Source organism: Podarcis bocagei, assembly GCF_964188305.1.
Source record: "Podarcis bocagei genome assembly, chromosome: W".
NCBI classification, from domain to species: Eukaryota; Metazoa; Chordata; class Lepidosauria; order Squamata; family Lacertidae; genus Podarcis; species Podarcis bocagei.
Window position 1 is genome coordinate 31779757 of NC_138131.1, and position 21300 is coordinate 31801056.

At 45.1% G+C, this 21300-nt stretch overlaps 1 long non-coding RNA gene across 1 annotated transcript in view; it reads right to left on the minus strand.

The window, feature by feature from the left end:
* Positions 1-1255: 1255 nt before the first annotated feature.
* LOC308577910 overlaps positions 1256-21300 on the minus strand; it is a 467797-nt gene continuing 447752 nt past the window's right edge. The window contains exon 3 of the long non-coding RNA XR_014003764.1: positions 1256-1407. This is a non-coding gene — a long non-coding RNA (uncharacterized lncRNA). The remainder of the gene's footprint in view (positions 1408-21300) is intronic.

A 21300-nucleotide genomic window follows, 5' to 3' on the forward strand; every position in this document is an offset into this window, starting at 1 on the left:
CCATGATAGGCTCTTCTCATTGTCACTATACTTGGGATAATATTAAGAATACCTGGGCACACGATACTACCTATCGAACTCGGGATGCCTTGCCCTGTGCACCTCCTTTTATTCATGCATGGAAAGTGGTATGGAACATAACTGTGACAGAAAAAGGCAATCTAACATACTGCACTGTGAACTCTCTACCTCTTTTGCTATTTCGCCTTCTGTACTCCACGTACCAAAGACCTCAGACACGATGGTTGTGGTGGATATGTGGAGAATGGGCATACAAGAAACTCCCCTCCAAATGGAGTGGGACTTGTTTCCTGGGATGGGTATTACCACCAATGTGGATTATGCCCACTAATTTGGCCAAGCGTACACGAAGAAACGCTGATATTTCTCATATAGCAGGAGGAAGTACCCAAAGTTGGAGCGGTACTGATGATTGGCCACCAGAGCGCATTATAGCCTATTATGATCCTGCCTCCTGGAATCCTGGTGAGCTCATACAAGGGGCACGGGATCCTATTTATAATCTAAACAGAATAATTCGATTGCAAGCAGTAGTGGAACTTGTAACCAATGCAACGGCCCGGAGTTTGAGACTTATTGCACAACAGTTGGATGAAAGTAGAGCCGCCATTTTGCAGCTGAAAATGGGAATGGATTATGTACTTGCCAAGCAGGGAGGCCTATGTGGAGTCTTGAACTTGACAGGGAATGCCTGTTGCTTTAACATTTCAGATAATGGTGAGGCAATCCGTGTGTTGGCCACAAAGATGGAGAATATAGCACATGTCCCAGTACAAACATGGGAAGGATGGGATATGGGATGGCTCACCAATTGGTTACCTAATGTCACAGGTCTCAAAGGGATACTATTGTCTTGCTTGTTTTTCTTGACAGTAGTGGTAATGGTTTTATGTATGATGCCATGTATCATTTCATGTTTTAGAAGTACAATTAGCAAGATGGTTTCAAATGAAACTCTACCTCATATCATGGCCCTATACAGAGCTTTACCTCAGGAATATGATGAAGGTCAAGCTATCAAGGACACTTGGGATGAAGGTCCTTGAGCTTGAAAGGGGGGAATGAGGCATCAGGCATAAGCCTGCATTTTATTAATGTTTGATCAGGACTTGTATATTAAAGAGGGCTTAGATTTTCAAAAGTAGATTTTCAAATGTTTCATGCCAGGCAAGAAGGCTAGCTGCTTAAGAAAACAGTGTTTTCCTCCTCTTAGACAAGGGGCCCCTTTTGATTGATAGCAGAAAGCAATTCTCAAAGTCATAAAAGCTGAAATTACAGACTGAGTAATGACACTGACCCTACATGTTACAGAAGATAACAAAGGCAGAGATAAATATAATTAGGAATGGGCAAATAGTAAAATGATACCATGGGCCTCTCTTAAACCTTGAGCTGTATTTTCTAAGGCCAGAGGCAAATGGGGAGAAGCATCTAGCTGACAGAGAAAGAGAGGCTTTTTTGGGAAGTCTTTTTAAAACTGTTTCTTTCTTAAACTGAGAGAAAAGGCAACTGGCTTGGCTGGGGAAAAAGAAGCTTCTTCCTATTTTATTTTGAGGCTGGAAAGGAGGGTGAAAGGGGGAGGTGTAAACTAAAGAGCCTTCTTTAAAAACTGTTTTTTTTACTGAGTTCCTTCCTTTCTACTTTGAGAAGCTTTATTCTTTTAAAAGGTTACCTATGATAATGTATGAAATATATTAGCTTAAATATATTGGCTTAAATGTAATTATGCAAAGGATTTAACAAATGCTAGAAGAGTTGTATTTATCCTGGAATTAAGTCAGCCAGCAGTTTAGCCCCCCTGCCAGACAGGAAGACACCATCAAATGCTGTCCTGATATATTAGCTGTCAGACATTTGTTTAGAAACCTTCAAATGAAGGATATCTTTCAATGTTGATGTGAAACTCAAGATCCTTGACATATGTTTAAGATAAAAATTTAAGATTAACCATTTGTTTTAGAAGGCAATAGGGCAGGGAGGGCAAGAGGTGAGCTGGTAATTAAGATTCCTTGTTGAGACACATGTAAGATATATTACTACTTATTTGTCATTTATAGATGTAACAATATATAGCTGTTTGTGTTCCATATAAGGACAGGAGGATGTGGGTGTATCTTTTAGGATTGGATATAGCAATCAGCCAATAGGAAATCCAACCAGGCTGATTGGACAGAGGCAGCCACAGGAGGAGCAAAGGGGGCTGGATTAAGGGAATATAAGGGCTGGCCATAATGGCAGGAGCAGGCCAGAGCTTGGTAACCATATACCACTGTGCCTCTCATTTATTTGTCTGACAAATAAATAATTATTTTAATTTCTCTATTGCTGCGTTGAATATTTCATTCCAGCTAAGCGTTAACCACAAGCAGGGTGCTACATTCAAGCATCCTGTTCTCACAGAAGCTGAGCAGATGTGTGTGGAAAACCAGTAAGCAGGATTTGAGCACAAGGGTTTCCAACCAGGAACCAAATGGAAAAAGTGGGATAGATGTCAGTACTTCCACCTCTCTGATCATGAGACACTCTTCCTTAAATCCCTACATTGGAAAGAAATTCCCACGGGGGGGGGGGGGAGCTTTTGCTGGTCTCTAACATTTGCTGGTAGCTTTAACATCAAAGCCAGAGTTGCCATCCAATTGATGCATGTTAAGGTCACTCTTTTAAAACAGCAAATAAGTACTAACTAGGAGGACGAACTCTCAGCCCCCCCGCTTGAATATTCCAACCTGCCGGTCCTTCTCTCCTGCCTGCTTTACAGACTCAAGCGGGTCAGTCATTTGTGTCAGAAAGGAATTGCTTAGTACAGTCGTACCTTGGAATCCGTTCCGGAAGTCTGTTCGACTTCCAAAACGTTCGGAAACCAAGGTGTGGCTTCCGATTGGCTGCAGGAAGCTTCTTCTTCTTTTTTTTACTTTCTTGGGCTCCATGATCACTGCAGATGGTGACAGCAGTCACGAAATTAAAAGACGCCTGCTTCTTGGGAGAAAAGCAATGACAAACCTAGACAGCATCTTAAAAAGTAGAGACATCACCTTGCCAACAAAGGTCCATATAGTTAAAGCCATGGTTTTCCCGATAGTGATGTATGGAAGTGAGAGCTGGACCATAAAGAAGGCTGATCGCCGAAGAATTGATGCTTTTGAATTCTGGTGCTGGAGGAGACTCTTGAGAGTCCCACGGACTGCAAGAAGATCAAACGCATCCATTCTTAAGGAAATTAGCCCTGAGTGCTCACTGGAAGGACAGGCCGTGAAGCTGAGGTGCCAATACTTTGGCCACCTCATGAGAAGAGAAGACTCCCTGGAAAAGACCCTGATGTTGGGAAAGATGGAGGCACAAGGAGAAGGGGACAACAGAGGGCGAGATGGTTGGACAGTGTTCTCAAAGCTACGAACATGAGTTTGACCAAACTGCAGGAGGCAGTGGAAGACAGGAGTGCCTGGCGTGCTCTGGTCCAGGGAGTCACGAAGAGTCGGACACGACTAAACGACTAAACAACAACACATATTTTTTCAACTGTCTATTTGCTAGCACAGCTTTCCCTGACTCCGTTCCAATCTTCCAATCCGAGCTGTTGTCCAAGCTTTTTGTTTGAGATTTAATAACATAGTAGTTTCCACATTGTTATGTTATTACTGTAAATTATTAAGCATACTGTTTGCAATAATGCAATGTAAATGAGCTGTATTCCACAGATATAAGTCATTTGGTGATTGATCAGCCTCTCAGAGACCACACAATCCCCCCCTCCGGGCCCTATGGAGGGCTGCTAGAAATCCATCAGCCTTCTCTCTCGCTCATAATGAAAAACTTCTGCAAACAGCTGCACTATATGTAGTCCCAAATTGTTATCTCCAGTCATTACAAAGTCAGCCAACAAATATCTCCCGCTTCTCTCAAAAAGAGGGGAATTATCATTTTTCCGTTCTGCGTCATATTAACAAGTGCTGTCTTGTTTCTTCTTTCATCTTTATCAAGTCTTTCAAGTCTAAGTAAAGCTGTGCAATTGAATACTTAATTATAAATAGAAGTCCATCTGTACTTTTTTTTTTAAGTTTCTTAATGAGGCTTGGCATTGAAAACCAACTGTAGATGTTAAGAAGAGAAAAAAGACACACCAAACACCTCCGTAATCCACACGCCATGATGAGAATCTCTTTGAAGAATCTCTTAAACACCAGGAACTGTACAGTTCTGCAGATTTTTCTTTAGTCTTCTTCGGTCCAGGCTATGTCTGTTTATTGTCCAATTCCAATCATTTTATCGAACAGATATTTCTGGCTATGAGAATGACATCGGAGAGTGCCAGCCGTGTCGTGCTCTGGGACCCAGTGTTCTGCCGCTTGCACCTTGATGCAAGCTGACAATCTCAGATGCGGCAGTTTTGGTGGCCGTGGGTGCCTGAGGACGTCAAGGAGTAGGTTCATGCCTGCAAAACCTGTCAGCGTGCCAAGTGGCCACAAGAAGCCCTGATGGGGCTACTGCAACCCCTGCCTACATCGCAGGGGCCCTGGGAGACGATAGCCATGGACTTCATTACTGAACTGCCGTCCTCGTGACAGCAGACTGTGATCTGGGTGCTGGTGGACCTGTTTACCAAGATGGCACATTTTGTATCTTGCAAGGGGCTTCCAACAGCCTAAGAGACAGCCCAGTTCTTCATAGATCATGTCTTCAAGCTGCACAGTCTGCCACAGCGAATTGTGTCTGAAAGAGGAACCCAATTCACCTCCCAGTTCTGTAAGAAGGTCATGCAACTTCTGGACATGGAACTGTGCCTCTCTTCAGCTCATCATCCGGAGACCAACAGAGAGGCAGAGAGAACCAGCAACACACTGCAGCAGTACCTGTGTTGTTACGTCAGTTACCAGCAGGATGACTGGGTGGCCTTGCTCCTCTTGGCCGAGTTTGCGTATAAAGAAGTCTGACCCATCTTCTTTAACTTTCCATATGCTGGTGGAATCCCACCACTCCAAATGGTTGGCTCGCATTGAAAGCAGAATCAGAACATGTGGCCTATCACTCGAGTCGCTGCTTATGCTCCCATAATTGGAAGCATTCCAGACAATCAAGTGCAGAATCCTAGAGATTGAATTCCAAGCCCTTAGCAGTACAGCCAATAAAACCTGTTCCCCATTGGGGTTGGGAATTCTACCCTCATTTGGCCAGGGCCCTCCATATTTACATTACCTTTATGCTCCCCACCTAAGCAGAGCTATTTCCCTCTCAAGATTTCACATCTTGCCATCTAGTAAGATGTTAGATTCTTGAAAATCCCTTATTCTGAAAGGTACTGCCCTTGTGGCACAAAACAGGCTGTATCTATCACACACGTTTTATTTCATTGCCCAGTTTATGCAAAAATAAATGATTAGTATTTGGCCCTCTTATTGAAGGAGGGGATCTTCCAGGGTGACCTATCTGTTGAATAACTGTAGGAATGACTTGGAGAATGCGGCAAAATTTTGGAGTGACACCATGAAATTACGTCACCATAGGTCCTAAGAGCCACCTTTGTATCTCACAACGTCTGGACAGTTTTATCCTAAAGTGCCTCCTACTATGTTTTGTTACCTGCGTTGTTTTCCAATCCATGTATACGACATACTCTTACTATGCCAATAAAGGAGATTGATTGAGAACTAACTTATACTTAAGAGTACACCCACTGAAGTTAACAAACCTAAGTTGATCGTGCCTGTCAGAGGACTGCCATCAAAAGGGGGGAGGGAGGCAGGAACGATAGGGAAACAGTCGCCTAGTTTTCGCAAGGGAATCAAACATAAGGAAAAGAGGAGGAGATTGGGGGTGTCCAGCTTCTTATGATGGGGGGGCGGAAGAACCCACTCTTGGAATCTGCTACTGACTGAGGCAGACATGAACTTTGGACTTCTGCACTGTACATAGTTTGCACCAAATAAAACCTATAAAAAGGCAGGTCGGAGTCCTGGCTGTTTACTCGTGAGCAACCATACGCATCTGTCAGGGGTTCAGGAGCAGAGGCGAGGGCAAGGGAGGAAACAGAGAGCGAGGGGGAGGAGGCCGAAGAAAAGATGAGTGATGACGACGACCCGAGATCTCCGAGTCTTTCCAGTGAATCAGAAGATTCACAGAAAGGAGCGCCAGTGGCCAGAGCAAGGGGGGAGCCTAGGGGGACACCCCAGGAAGAAGGGTCCAGAGGGGGCTCAGAGGGCAGCAGTTGGAAATCGGGACCAGCGTCACCAACAGAGAGCAGGGGAGAGGAAGGGCGCCAGGTATCGAGCTCTGGCAGCTCGCAGCAGGGGGGAGGGCATGAGTCAGGAGTGGCCACACCTCCATCGGGGAGCGAAGAAACGGTCAAGCGGAAAGTGGAAGGTTGGGCGCGCGCGCCAAGTTCAAATGCACAGGAAGGTGGCGCAGTAAGCAGCCCGGAAAGGGAGCCAGGTCCTAAAGCCCGACGCAAAGAGACAGAAGGGTCCGGGGGGTCAGCGTCAGAAGAGTCCAGGAAGGAAGAGACCACGGGGGGCAGAGGGACCCAGAGAAGAACGGTCAGGCGGAAAAGGTGGAGTAAGGCTAGGGTATTAAGCTGGTGTACAGGGGGCGGAGACTCAGACGGAGCTTCGCCGGTCTAACTCTTAAGACGTAGAGCTGCACGCGGCAGCTTGAGAATGGAAACTGTAACTCAATAAAGACTTTTATAAAGTGAACGCTGGCTAGCGTGATCCTCTGTGAGCTAGGATCTGGAAGCAGCTCTGACAGCATCCTTGACAGTGCCCATCAATTTCAGTGGGCCTGCTCTGCATAGGACTGACACAGGATACAACCCAAAGTAACATCCAAACTGTTCTACATTGTTATTAACACAGTTCTATTTTTAGTAATTCTGCCCAGAATCTTTTTTTTAAAAGGTTGTTGTTAAAAGGTGGTCTCTTGTCCCTCAGTGTCTAGGGTGGTTGGGAAGTGAGGATCAAGTCATGGATGGCAGTGGTCTTATGAATCATTGACCTGGCATTGCACAGCAGCACCTTCAGGTCATGTGGGTATCCCTTTCTGATTTTAGTATCCGTCCGGTCAGGACCAGACCCGAAGGCAGGGATAGTCCTCAGACAACGACTAAACCTGCCTCCTCTGTAATGACATGGTCTGGTCTTAGCGTAACTCCTCCTCCTACCCGTGATCACTGAGATTGGTTGTCCCAGCGCATCCCCCCCCCCCTGTGGAACATGCCCCAGCCATTTTGTTGGCTGGGACCCACTCCCCAGCAGCCCTGACCCCTCCCCTTAAGAACAAAATAAGACCTTAAAACAAAAAAAACCAAAAAAACCCCAGAAGACAAAAAACAATACAAATAAAAACTGTAAAAATTACAAATCCACCAAAATCAAACAAATTCCCAACTAAACATCCATCCCACCTCCATCCCCATCCCCGCATATACAAAAAAATAAAAAAAATAAAAAGGAAAAGGAAAATGTTAAAACATTTTAAAAAGAAATCTGCGCCCCTCTGGATCCCCCTGGGCCGCAGCAGCAGTGACAGCAACCGTCCCTGTGAGGCCTGTCAGGCCCTGCCCTGGGCCTGGTGGTAAGTGGCAGGAAGGAGCACTCACACAGGAGAGTCCTCCTGGGCAGCGGAGCAGAGCAGTCCTTGTGAGGCTTCAGGCCCCGCCCTGGGCCAGGTGGTAAGTGGCAAGAGTAGGGCCCTCAGGCACTCACACAGGGGAGTCTTCCTGGGCAGCAGAGCACAGAAGTCCTTGTGAGGCTTCAGGCCCCGCCCTGGGCCAGGTGGTAAGTGGCCGGAAGGAGCAGAGCCCTCAGACACTCACACCTGCACTCTTACCTGCACTGATGATAGTCATTGTTTGGATGGGGGCTTCAATCCATTTCCGCAGTCACACCATCAATCAATCAGTAGCTGAACTGGGTTCCACACAGTCACAAAAACAAATTAACCGAAAAAGCCTCAAAAACAAAAACACAAAATAAATAGCAAAAACAAAAGTGCCAAACTTAATCCATTCCAGAAGCCCGTTTGACTTTCAAAATGTTTGAAAACCAAGGTGCAGCTTCTGATTGGTGCAGGTGCCCCGGAAACAATAGCCAACAACCACATCGGACATTTGGCTTCCGAAAAACGTTTGAAAACCAGAACACTTACTTCCAGGTTTTTGGCGTTTGAGAACCAAGGCATTTGAGAACCAAGGAACCACTGTATTACCATTAGGACACTTCTCCTGATGCTTAGCCAAAACCTGTTTCCCTGCCATGTCCTGGAGTGTCAACACAAGGGGGCTTGTGAAGAAGGCGCAGCAGAGACTGTACTTTTTGAGAATTCTAAGAAAAAACCATCTTCCGCAGAAACTGCTGCTTGCCTTCTATCACTGTGCCATTGAGAGCGTGCTCACTTATGGCTTATGTGTGTGGTACGGAAGCTGTACTACCCGGGACAGGTTGGGGTTGTGCAGAGTTGTTAAGGCAGCAGAGAGCATTGTTGGCTGCCCACTCTCCACCTTAGAGCAGATTTATGCCACAAGGTGCCATAGGAAGGCACTGGACATAGTAAAAGATCCATCGCATCCTGGTCACTGTCTCTTCGAGCTCCTGCCGTCGGGACGGAGATACAGGACGATGAAGACAAGAACAAGCCGTCTTAAGAACAGCTTCTTCCCCAGAGCGATCTCGGCCCTGAATGGGAAGCCTGGACTTTGAAAGTCATCTAATCTTCCTTGCTGTTTTATACTGTATTGTTTTAATTAGTGTTTTTATAGTTGATTTGATTTTGTGTGGAGTGCCCTACCTGGGTGGATGGAGCAGCCAAGTAATTTCGTTGTCCCCGAGAGGGGGCATTGACAATAAAGATATTATTATTATTATTATTATTATTATTATTATTATTATTATTATTATTATTATTATTATTATTATTATTATTATTTCCACTCATTACATAATTTTGGCATGAAATCTGCATGGCAGCCCTTCAAATGTCATTTGAAGAAAACAACCATGTCTATCTGTCAGTCTGTATTCTACCTGTCTAATATCTGTATTCTGCCAGTCTAATATCATGAGCTATGCAGTGCCAGGATGTCAACTGTCAATTTGTAAATGTTTTGATAAAGAAATAGATTTCACTGCTATTTCTTTCAGCTGAACATCCAAGGGAAGAATGGCCTTTCATGATGGTTTATCTCTCACTCAGCAGATACTGCTGGCAATCTTCTGCTTCCCGCTGCTGCCCTTCTCTCTCTGCTACTTGTGTAAGTAGGAAGTGTAACTTGAACATTAATAACCCGCATGCATGGGAGAAAGTCTTACACATCTTACTCCATACCTCAGTGAACTCAGTGAGGATTACTTCTGAACATGTAGAGTTGCACAACAAAACAGGTCCTGCTCTGAGGAAGTTGCTGTCTAAAGGAGGGCAGCCAAGAGGAAATGAAGATTTAATCCAAGAATTCCGCCTTTAGTTCTATGAGCCCACTCACCTGTGAGTAAAATGCACAATAGCTGGTGACTGGTTTTAACATTTTAGATGGTCTTCATTGTATGGTTTTATGTGTAATTGTTGTAAACACTCTGATAATTTTTACGAATAGTGGTGCATATATATATATATTTCTATAAATAAAATTTCCTCCAAATGCTCCCTTTATCCCCAGCCTGCTCCACCTACCTTTCCCCAATTCCATTTCCTTCCCTTCTGCCCATCACCAGAGAACTAAAATTCCCCACATTGTTTTCTCAGAGCAACCTCACCCTGTCTCTGCCTTGGAAAACAGCCAATGAGATCAGGATGAACAGAAATTTCTGAAAAATTGGAGTAAATTTTGGAAATATATTGGAATAAATGCTTAAAGTGAACTGACGGGGTTAGAACAATACGACCAGCGAGTGAATTTAAGACTATAGATTGAAAATCAAATACGTAATGGAAGGAGATATTTGATACTTATCAAAAGGATGGAGGGAAGTTCAGATTGTGTGTTTTTCTTTTTTCGGATGTGTGGTTTTTCTTTTTTCTTTCTTTTTTTTTTCTTTGTAATTTTTTCTCTGTATTTTCTTATATGTCTGTTTTTTGTGTATAACTTCAATAAAAATGCATTAAAAAAAAGGAAAACAGCCAATGAAAACAGAGTGACGATGTTCTTACAACCTTATCATTTAGCAAGATAATATATATTTGTTATAGGCTTAAATGTCTGTCTGTTATTATATTTATTTATATTTATATAATTTGTGCTTAGGTTGCGTGTTGGTTTCCAGACTTGCAACACACCTTTTGCATCAGAATCACTCCTCGTAAAACTGCTGCCAAATTATGCAAGAATACCCAAGAATCCAAAGCAAGGGACTCATGCTGCTTCTATGCCAGTCCTTTGTTCCGGAATTGCTGCCTTTCATTCACTCCAATCCAGATAACATCATTTCCAACCCTCCTCTGGGAGGTAATTAGGACAGAAGGAGAAGGTAGACTTGAAGAAGAGAGCTATTGACCATCAGGCATGCTTTCTATGTTTCTTTTTGTAATAATGATATTTTTGTAGGCTTTGCAACAAGTGACGAGGATAAAGGGCAGCCTGACTCCCTTGGTGAGTGAATATCAAAATCCTATTCCGTTTATTTCTTGTTGTACTTTGGATCAGTGTAAACGCTGCTGCCGGGAGAACCACTTGCATCCTTGGGCCTTCGTTTCTATTCACTGATGGTTAACCAAGTTTGATGTAAGATGTTCATTCATAGACTCTAGGAGTTAACAATCGGTGTAACAGCCTGCGGTCTAACTTGTACAGCGGTACCTCGGTTCTCGAACGTAATCCGTTCCGGAAGACCATTCGAGTTCTGAAACATTTGAAAACCAAAAACTCAACAGTCGACAGCTAAACCTCAGGACCTTGCACCCAGCGGAAGCCGTGTGGCATGTTCGACTTCCAAGGCATGTTCAAAAACTGAAGCATTTACATCTGGGTTTACGGCATTTGTAAACCGAAATGTTCGTCAACAGAGACGTTCAAAAACTGAGGTACCACTGTATAAGGTTCTATCCAATGGTTGCGGCTGAGAGGGTGGAATATTGTAGCTGGAGGTAAAAGTGGAAGACACACCTCTGAGGTCTCAGACTCTGTGTGAACCAGTTTTTACTCAATTATCTCTGAAGAGTGAGGGAGTGATCTCAGCCTATCTGGTCCCACTGCCCTGCAGCTGAAGACCTTCACCAAAGCCTCCCTTACCTGGGTTGCATGGCAGCAGTTGCAAAGCAGCAGCAGGTTCCAGCGAGATCTCGCTAGATCTTGCCAGAAGCTGCTGCCGCTACAGCTTCTCCACCAGTGGTGGAGGTGACAGAGTGGGTGGACCCCTAGGGGCATGCCACCTTTTGGGGTTCAGCCATAAGTTATTCCCAAATTCAGGTGTCATTTCCCCAATAAAAGCTTCCCTTTTCCCAAAGCCCCCCACCACTGCCCCCCTGCACACATGTGAGAAAGACAGGCACAATACAAACCAGAGCAGTGATGATGAATTGTATTTTTCCAACAGATAAAGTAGAAGAAGGGACGGTGCAGCAATCAAACAGACAGCGCAGATTAGCTGGTGACAGAAATGTGTCAATTTAGTTGGCCAGTTTTGCCCTGTGATGCCACAGTTAATTCCTTGTTATGTCTGTGCATGTGTAATGGCCTACATCTTGCTGGAGAGTTTTTCACCTCATGCACTGCGTCAGGAAGATTTTGGGCACCCCACGGCAGGAGAGTCACCAAGAAAGATGTGCTCTCCCAAACCCACATTCCCAGCATGTTCGCACTCCTGTCTCAGCAACGTCTATGCTGCCTTGGTCATGTCCACAACTAGGGACGCAGGTGGCGCTGTGGTCTAAACCACTGAGCCTCTTGGGCTTGCCAATCGGAAGGTCGGCGGTTCAAATCTCCGCGACGGGGTGAGTTCCCGTTGCTCTGTCCCAGCTCCTGCCAGCCTAGCAGTTCGAAAGGATGCCTGTGCAAGTAGATAAATAGGTTCCACTGCAGTGGGAAGGTAAATGGCGTTTCCATGTGCTCTGGTTTCCATCATGGTGTCCCAATGTGCCAGAAGCAGTTTAGTCCTGCTGGCCACATGACCCAGAAAGGTGTCTGTGGACAAAGGCTGGCTCCCTCGGCCTGAAGGGAGATTAGCACTCCAGCCCCATAGTTGCCTTTGACTGGACTTAACTGTCCAGGGGTCCTTTACCTTTACCATGTCCACACAATGGAAGATGGCAGAATCCCAAGGAATATACTGTATGGGAAGCTGGTTTAAGGCACCAGGCAGACCAAGTCTGTGTTGCAAAGATGTCTGCAAACCTGACATAAAGGCTGGCAACATCAACCCTGCCGCGTGGGAAGACCGTGCATGCAAGCACATAGTTTAATTAACCAACTAAACTTTAAGCAGTGGGCAGGCATGTGGTTTTCTCAATTTCCCTCAGAGGAAATGGGAGGTAGTGAAAGAAGTATATGGACTATGATTGGGCTCACACCCTTACCAGGAAGGGTCCAGTATGCACTGTTGGAAGTCAAGAATAATAGAAGGCCGTGCAGCCTCCCTATGCCACTCCCCTTCCATGTCCAGTGGGGGTGTTTGCAGACAGTTTTTGGGAAGCAAAGAGCAGGGGTGGGGAACCTGTGACCCTCCAGGTGTTGTTGGGCGTCCACTATTCATCAGTTCTGGCTAGCATGGCCAATGGTCAGAGATTATAGGAGTTGCAGTACAAAATCTGGAGGGCTGCAGGTTCCCCGTCCTGGACTTAGTGGGATAAACATATGAAATGATCTCCCCCAAAATAACCTCCACAGACTTTAGTGCTGCGGCTTGTGAGGTACTCTCAACTAACATACGGACGTGGGCTTGGTTGCATGCTTCAGGTATGGCATTGATCATGGCAGGTCATATTTCCAATAGCTCGAGCCGAAGAAGGAAACTGTCAAGAAATAAACAAGAATCCCAGAATCACATGAGAGTGGTTTGCTGTTTAACCATCAACTTTAAAGCCTTCTTTTGTGGGCAAATTTTCTACCGTGACTCCATGTTGTAGCTGTGGGTGTCTGATGACCTGGGTGTCTCTACAGAGAGCCTTTCCCTCAGATGCCAGGGCAGGGTGGGAAGACCAATGACGCAGCCACCTTTGCTGAAGCCAAGCAGGTTTGGGTCCAGTCAGGCCTGGATGGGAGGTTTCCTGGGAATTCCCTATGTATGCTGCCTTGAGCTCCAGGAGCAATGCAAGATGTGCATTTGGCACATGCGTGTACTAAATAAATAAATAATGGACTCCCTCTCACTTGTTGAGCTCTTATGGGGAGGCCTTGCTTGGAGCACCTTTAAGGATTCAAGTAGAAGCCCTCCCCTCAGATGTCAAGGAAATAAACAACTATCTGACTTTTAGAAGACATCAGAAGGCAGCCCTGTTTAGGGAAGTTTTTAATGTTTGATGTTTTGTTGTGTTTTTAGTATTTTGTTGGGAGCCGCCCACCACTACTTCTTCTTCTTCTTCTTCTTCTTCTTCTTCTTCTTCTTCTTCTTCTTCTTCTTCTTCTTCTTCTTCTTCTTCTTCTTCTTCTTCTTCTTCTTCTTCTTCTTCTTCTTCCTCTTCTTCTTCTTCTTCTTCTTCTTCTTCTTCTTCTTCTTCTTCTTCTTCTTCTTCTCCTTCTCCTTCTTCTTCTTCTGCTGCTGATGATGATGATGATGATGATGATGATGATGATGATGATGAGCAGGAATGGGGAATCTCAGGCCCAGGGGCAACATGTGGCTCTCCAGGCCTCTTTACATGGGTCCTCAGATCTCTCCCCAGGGCTATACCCCTCACTGGCCCCACCTTGCACCCCCAGTGTTTTTGCCTGGCTGGAATGTGTCCATGAACTCCCATAATGCCTCTTGTTTGTCCGCATGAAAAATATGAAAAAATATGAGAAAAAAAATCTGATTTAATTTTTTAAAAAATCTATTTTTTTATTTTTTAACAAAATCATTGATTTGTAGCCACCCTGATACAAAGGTTAAAGTGTGCATTCTTTGCTCTACCCAATTTTGCCTCTGGTCCTGCCCTCCACTGGCACCACTCCGCTTCTCAGTAAGTTTCCCAGAAGATAACATGGCCCTCAGACTGAAAAACATTCGGAACCTTAAAAAAACAAACAAAGAAACTTTCAAGGCCTTTAACACATACTTCATACCTTGCCCTGAGTGGAGACCTTCAGAGAGCAACCTAAAACTTAATGTTCTTTGCTTGTCACCATCAAACTACTCCTCTCACTGTGTCCCTCTCAGAATAGCCCTGTGAAGTAGGTTCCTATGGTTCTCGTTTTACAAAAGGGGTTGGAAGGGCACCAGCATTCACCCAGCCAGGCCTGTCATAAGGGCCTTGGTGGAGGTAAGATTTCAGTCTGCAAATCCAGCCCTATTAACCCCGGGTGTAGGGATATCGCGGAGTGGGCAGTGAGGTCCGGAGAGAGCACACTCCCCACCAGCAGGCAGTCACAGTCTGCCTGCACGCGTGACCCTGGAGTGCGTAGCATACTCCCCCTCACAGACAAAGTCATGGCTGTCTGGAACATCGTTCCCTCTGTCTGACCTTTTGCGGTCTCAGCAATCTGCGGTGTCCTGTCTGTAACCTTTGTCTCTGAGACCTTTTGTCTCCTTCGTCATACATTGTGCAAGGGGAAAATGACGCTGTGGAAACAGGTGACAAAATAACTTTGTACTACCCCTCGATCTCAGGACGGAAGATGTGTAAAGGTCACAGCCCAAAATGTATTTGCCTGGCTTGCATATTTGTCTCAATAAAAGGAGGCTCCACAGGACTGACCGGCAGCTCGCTTCAGCTCACCTGTGCGCAGCTCACTGATGATCACCCCCAGTCTTGTGCCGTTCCTTCAGCTGGTGCCCAACTCTCTGGGGCTAGTTTACTCACTTTGCTCGGAAAAGAGCTAGAGACGCGTCCTCGAACCCTCTATAAGGATCCCGGTGAGTATACGAGGGAAGGAAGATAGGGAGTTCCCTCTCTGCTCAGCAATTGCAACATCGTAAAGATCTTCAGTATTTGCTTTTAAAAGCGCAGCATCCTTGTTCCTGCAAGGCACTTAATGCTCTCTTGCGGGAAATTGATGCACAGTGTCCCAAGAGTCTCCTCCAGCACCATAATTCAAAAGCATCAATTCTTCGGTGATCAGCCTTCTTGATGGTCCAGCTCTCACTTCCATACATCACTACTGGGAAAACCATGGCTTTAACTATATCGACCTTTGTTGGCAAGGTGATGTCTCTACTTTTTAAGATGCTGTCTAGGTTTGCCATCGCCTTTCTCCCAAGGAGCAGGTGTCTTTTAATTTTGTGACTGCTGTTACCATCTGCAGTGATCATGGAGCCCAAGAAAGTAAAATCTCTCACTGCCTCCATTTCTTCCCCTTCTATTTGCCAGGAGGTGATGGGACCAGTGGCCATGTTCTTTGTTTTTTTGATGTTGAGCTTCAGACTATATTTTGCGCTCTCCTCTTTCACCCTCATTAAAAGGTTCTTTAATTCCTCCTCACTTTCTGCCATCAAGGTTGTGTCATCTGCATATCTGAGGAAAAATTATTTGAATTTGTGGATCAGAAAATTATAATAATGGGTGATATGAATGGAGTAGTTTCAATGGAAATGGACAGGTTGAGATCAAGTGGAAAATCGAAGGAAGGAAAATTACCTAAGACTTTTCTTTCTATGATTGAGAACTGTAACTTGATAGTTTGGAGACTGAGACACCCATTAGACAATTTACATACTTTTCAGAACCAAACCAATCAATGTCAAGAACAGATCATGTTTGGCTATCCAGTGAGTTAACACCAAGAGTGTTAAAAATAGAACTACAACCAAAGATACTTTCGGATCACAATGCAATAAAGTATGAAATAAAAGGAATAGAGACTTCCGGGTTGGCGCCTCTGGCAACGGCGGATTTCCTCCGATCGGGAGGAACCCGCTCCGTGGAAAACAGGGTCTGAACCGCCACGGCGAGGCGGAGACCCATCAAAAACCACAGGCGGGATTCGGCTGGCACCTTTGCACCCCCTCCACTCGCAGGGAAACCCTGTTTTGGGGATCTGGAGCGATGTGGGGTGAGTGGCACGGTGCTTTGAATCGACTGCTTCTTTCATGGAGCGAAGCCGCATTGCTGTTGCCGGAGAGCGCTGACTTTTTCCTGTGGACAATTGAATTTCAAACAATCCAATTTAATTTTTAATTAGGCGCCAAAAGCGGGAAGGTCTAAACAGGAAGTCCGCCTTCCGCTTTTTGTAGATAGATTGTGTCAGGAAAAAGCAGCAATGCAAAAGCCAGCTGCAGGTGGCTGGAAAGCAAAACAGGATGTTGATGTCTGCAACTGTACTGGTGGGAAAAAGGGGCAGTCCTTTCTCTACTCTGAGCACCGGATGTTAGCTCAGAGTGTCATCTGACCTGTACTGGAAGTGCAGGGGTGGAGCTGTGACTCTACTGCCGGAGTCTGGTGGGTACAGACATGTTTTCTCTGTACTGCTGAACGACAGGAATAAAAGACATGTAAAAAGGACTCCTATCTGTCTTTCTCTCCCCCCCCCCCCGGGGAGTGCAGGGAGGGAGAGAAGGAGGAGGGTGTGTTCTCCTCACATTTGAGGAGGATCGCCGATTTATGACCTTGCCTGCCGGGAGACGCAGACGGAAGGTCAACAAGGATTCCAGCCGAATGCCTGGAGTGAGGCCAGTTCACCTCTGACCCCAGCTGGAATCCTGACATCTGGTAGCATGTCCGGTGGTTCTGATCCATGGAAATCTGCATGAGAGGTGGATGGATCGTTTGCCACCCTCTGCTCAAAGAAGATAACGTCTGCGTGCAGCCAGAAGCTGAACAGACGGCTGGACACCAAGAGGAGGTGTTTTTCCAAGCAACGAAGCCAAAGGTATGATGCATTTCGGGCTAAAAGTGTGAACGCAGATTGATTTATTCTCTGGTTCACGGGAGCTGCGTTTGGGAAAAACAACAGCTCTGAGAGAAGAGGCCTGCAGCTTGGCAGCTCAGCCTGCATTCCAGAAATTCTTGTGGTTAATAAGCTTTCGTGGAAAGTTACTGGCAAAGGGGCTGGACTGTGAGGCTGGGAAAAGCAAAACAGAACCACGGAGTGTTTTGGCTACAAACTTACGAGCTCTTGGAGGGGGCTTTCCATAGCAGCCAGCGGTTAGCTGCCAGGTGCAAAGAGCGTAAACAGCATGCAGTTTGCCTGCCAGAGAAGGCAGTAGATAACTGTTGGATTTTAGAGCTTACTTGAGAGTGTGAGCTGAAGGCTTGGATTCAAAATGGATGCCAAGAAGGGGGGAGACTTGCCTTGTACATCTCCCCTGACTAGAGACAGTTATTCATCATGGTCTGGATGGATAACAACCCCAGAAGGGGTGAGCCAAGATGATGCTGGCCAAGTTCCTAAGAGCTCATCAAAAGCTGAGGAGAGCTTTGACCCCAAAAGGGGGAGTGAAGGAACTGTTGCTGATGGAACTGTTGCTGTTCCTGTTCAAGATGCAATGGATGTTGCTGACAGGGGGAGGGAGGAACAGAGTTCTGACTCCCCCACTGCTGATGCTACTGCAGAGCATGCTGTAGCATTCAGCACTGTCCGATGTTACAATTGTGGACAGACTGGGCATCTACAGAGGAACTGTAAGAAGCCATGCCAGCCAAGAGGAGCAAAGAGCAGCTCTACGAAGCCTGAGGCGTCAGGCAAAAGCCGTACCAAGTGTCAGGTGAAACCTGCAAAGGCTTTGATGTTGCTAAAAGCCACACCAGAGGTGGGGAACTCATTTGTTCTGGACACGGGAGCGACGGTTCATATGTGCCCGCACAGAGACCTGTTTTCAACGTTAAAGAAGCAAAGCTTCGCTGTGAAACAGGCCAACGGTCAAGAGCTGGAGGCGACCGGAATTGGGACTGTGTATCTTGAGAGTCTGAACTTGACTATAAACAATGTTTACCTGGTCCCAGAACTACGGTTCAATCTGCTGAGTGTGTCGCAGATTGCAAAGAAAGGACTGAAACTGTCCTATGATGCTAAGAGCTGCAAGATCTACAAAGATGGAGAACTGTATCTTACTGCCAGAGAAAAAGATGGACTGTATTTGTTGACTTTTGATCAAAGTGATTACATGAAATGTAATTCTTCTGATTCTAACGTAATCTCTCTTGCAGGTGTGAGCACCAGGAAGGTGACCAAGAAGGTCGACAGAGCATTTCAGCGGGTGTATGCTGATGTGATTGGTCCTCTAGAGCCATCTAGAGGCGGTGCAAGGTTTTACCTTGTGTGTGTGGATTGTTTTACTAATTATTCCCGGGTTTTTATGATGGAAAAACCACAAGAAACCTTAGAAAGGTTTCAGGAGTTTTGTGACAAGGTTAAGAATATGCATGATGCTAACATTGATTGTCTCTTCACAGATGACAAACAAGTTTTTCTTTTACAGAAGTTTCAGAAGTTCCTGGATGGACAAGGGATAGACCACAAGGTTGCTGTTTCAGCCAAAGCGTGGAACAGGGGGGTCTGTGTGAGGGTGAACAAAGAATTGCAAAAGGGGATGCATGCGCAATTGCTGAGTTCACATTTGCCACATGAATATTCGGCGGAGTCGTTAGCGTCCTATGTTCACGTGTGGGTGAGAAAAGTCTCAACAGAGTTGGGAAGTTCTCCTTTTGAGAAGCTGTTCCATAGAAAACCTTCTGTTGCCTATTTTAAGGTTTTCGGGTCTCGTGTGAGAACAGAAGCTCCAGGTGGAGTAAAAAATGTCAGAGGCATTTTTGTGGGTTATGAAAAGGGTCTCTACAGAGTAATTTTGTCTGAATCTGGTCAGGTGATTCTCACAAAGTTTCTGGAGAGTGCTCCTGAACAGGAGCGGGTTATAGTACACACATTTCCCACAGATGGCAATTCAGATGATGATGATTTCAAAGATTACAGTGGTACTGATAATGACAGTGATAGCTCAGAGAGCTCAGTTGTAACAGTCATTGAGAGGAAATCTCACACAATGAATAGACCTTCACAGGTGAAGGATGAACCACTGTTTGCAATTGAATCTGGTTCTCAACAAAGTCCAGAGGTTGAACCAGTGAGCAGAGAGGATCAGCACCTCATACGCAGGTCTGAGAGAGTCACGAAGGGTGTACCACCAAAGAGGTACTCAAAAGAGTTTGCTAACTTAGCTGTTGCATGTGTTGCTATTGGTGTCAACTCAAAACAGGTTGAAGCAGTGTCTAAGTCAGAGACAAAGACACAACAGAGAGTTGCTAACCAAGGTAATGAAGAAGCACTCATTCCTTGGAAGCCAGACAACCAGAGAGGTACACTGGTGGAACCAGCGGTGGGGAGTTCCAAGGGTGGAACTGAAACAACAGGGGACTGTTATATGTATAACAACTGTTTGTTCTCTTCTCTGGATCATGTTTTGCCCATTGATGCTTTTGGGGGAGGTTGTCAGGAAAAAGCAGCAATGCAAAAGCCAGCTGCAGGTGGCTGGAAAGCAAAACAGGATGTTGTAGTCTGGAACTGTACTGGTGGGAAAAAGGGGCAGTCCTTTCTCTACTCTGAGCACCGGATGTTAGCTCAGAGTGTCATCTGACCTGTACTGGAAGTGCAGGGGTGGAGCTGTGACTCTACTGCCGGAGTCTGGTGGGTACAGACACGTTTTCTCTGTACTGCTGAATGACAGGAATAAAAGACATGTAAAAAGGACTCCTGTCTGTCTTTCCTTCCCCCCCCCCCCGGGGAGTGCAGGGAGGGAGAGAAGGAGGAGGGTGTGTTCTCCTCACGTTTGAGGAGGATCGCCGATTTACGACCTTGCCTGCCGGGCGACGCAGACGGAAGGTCAACAAGGATCCCAGCCGAATGCCTGGAGTGAGGCCAGTTTACCTCTGAATCCTGACAGTTTGATGGTGACAAGCAAAGAACATTAAGTTTTAGGTTGCTCTCTGAAGGTCTCCACTCAGGGCAAGTTATGAAGTATGTGTTAAAGGCCTTTAAAGTTTCTTTGGGTTTTTTTTAAGGTTCCGAATGTTTTTCAGTCTGAGGGCCATGTTATCTTCTGGGAAACTTACTGAGAAGCGGAGTGGTGCCAGTGGAGGGCAGGACCAGAGGCAAAATTGGGTAGAGCAAAGAACGCACACTTTAACCTTTGTATCAGGGTGGCTACAAATCAATGATTTTGTTAAAAAATAAAAAATAGATTTTTTAAAAAAATTAAATCAGATTTTCTTTATTTAAGTTGGGTTTTTAAAATAAAATGCTTTTGGAGGAAAAATCTTTCTAAACATAGTTTTCTATTCCAGTTACATTATAGTCCAAAGGCTATTCATCAGGAAATAAGGATTTGTTTTAAGTTTTTCATGTGTGCTAAAACTCAACCAAGGTTGTTTTTTTTAATTGTTTAACCACATCAGTTAACAAACATGGATACATATGCTACAATGTCATTCTTTTAGTTAAATAAATGGTTTAAATTGTTATTAAGGAAATGATTATTTTTCTCCTTCCAATAAAGTACAGCAGAAAAGTTGCTCAAATATAAACAGTTAACTTATTAAACCTCACAATAATTTCATAATTATCTATGTACTTCTAACACTATAACCAAATCAGTAATTTTTGATATAACTGTAAAAACTACTCTGAAAATTTATTATTCCAAAAACAAAACCTTCATCTGGTTGTGAATATTAAGATTATACCAGCAAGAATGAGTTTTTCTGTATAAAAAGGATTGAAATCAAGTCTTACTGACTAGTGTTTTAAATCGTGACTTAAATTGATTTGATTTAAATCAAATCCACCCTGCTTTGTATAGTAGGTTACTTTTATACACACACACCTCTCTATTTTTCATGCGGACAAACAAGAGGCATTATGGGAGTTCATGGACACATTCCAGCCAGGCAAAAACACTGGGGGTGCAAGGTGGGGCCAGTGAGGGGTATAGCCCTGGGGAGAGATCTGAGGACCCATGTAAAGAGGCCTGGAGAGCCACATGTTGCCCCTGGGCCTGAGATTCCCCATCCCTGCTCATCATCATCATCATCAGCAGCAGCAGCAGCAGCAGCAGAAGAAGAAGAAGGAGAAGAAGAAGAAGAAGAAGAAGAAGAAGAAGAAGAAGAAGAAGAAGAAGTAGTGGTGGGCGGCTCCCAACAGAATACTAAAAACACAACAAAACATCAAACATTAAAAACTTCCCTAAACAGGGCTGCCTTCTGATGTCTTCTAAAAGTCAGATAGTTGTTTCTCCA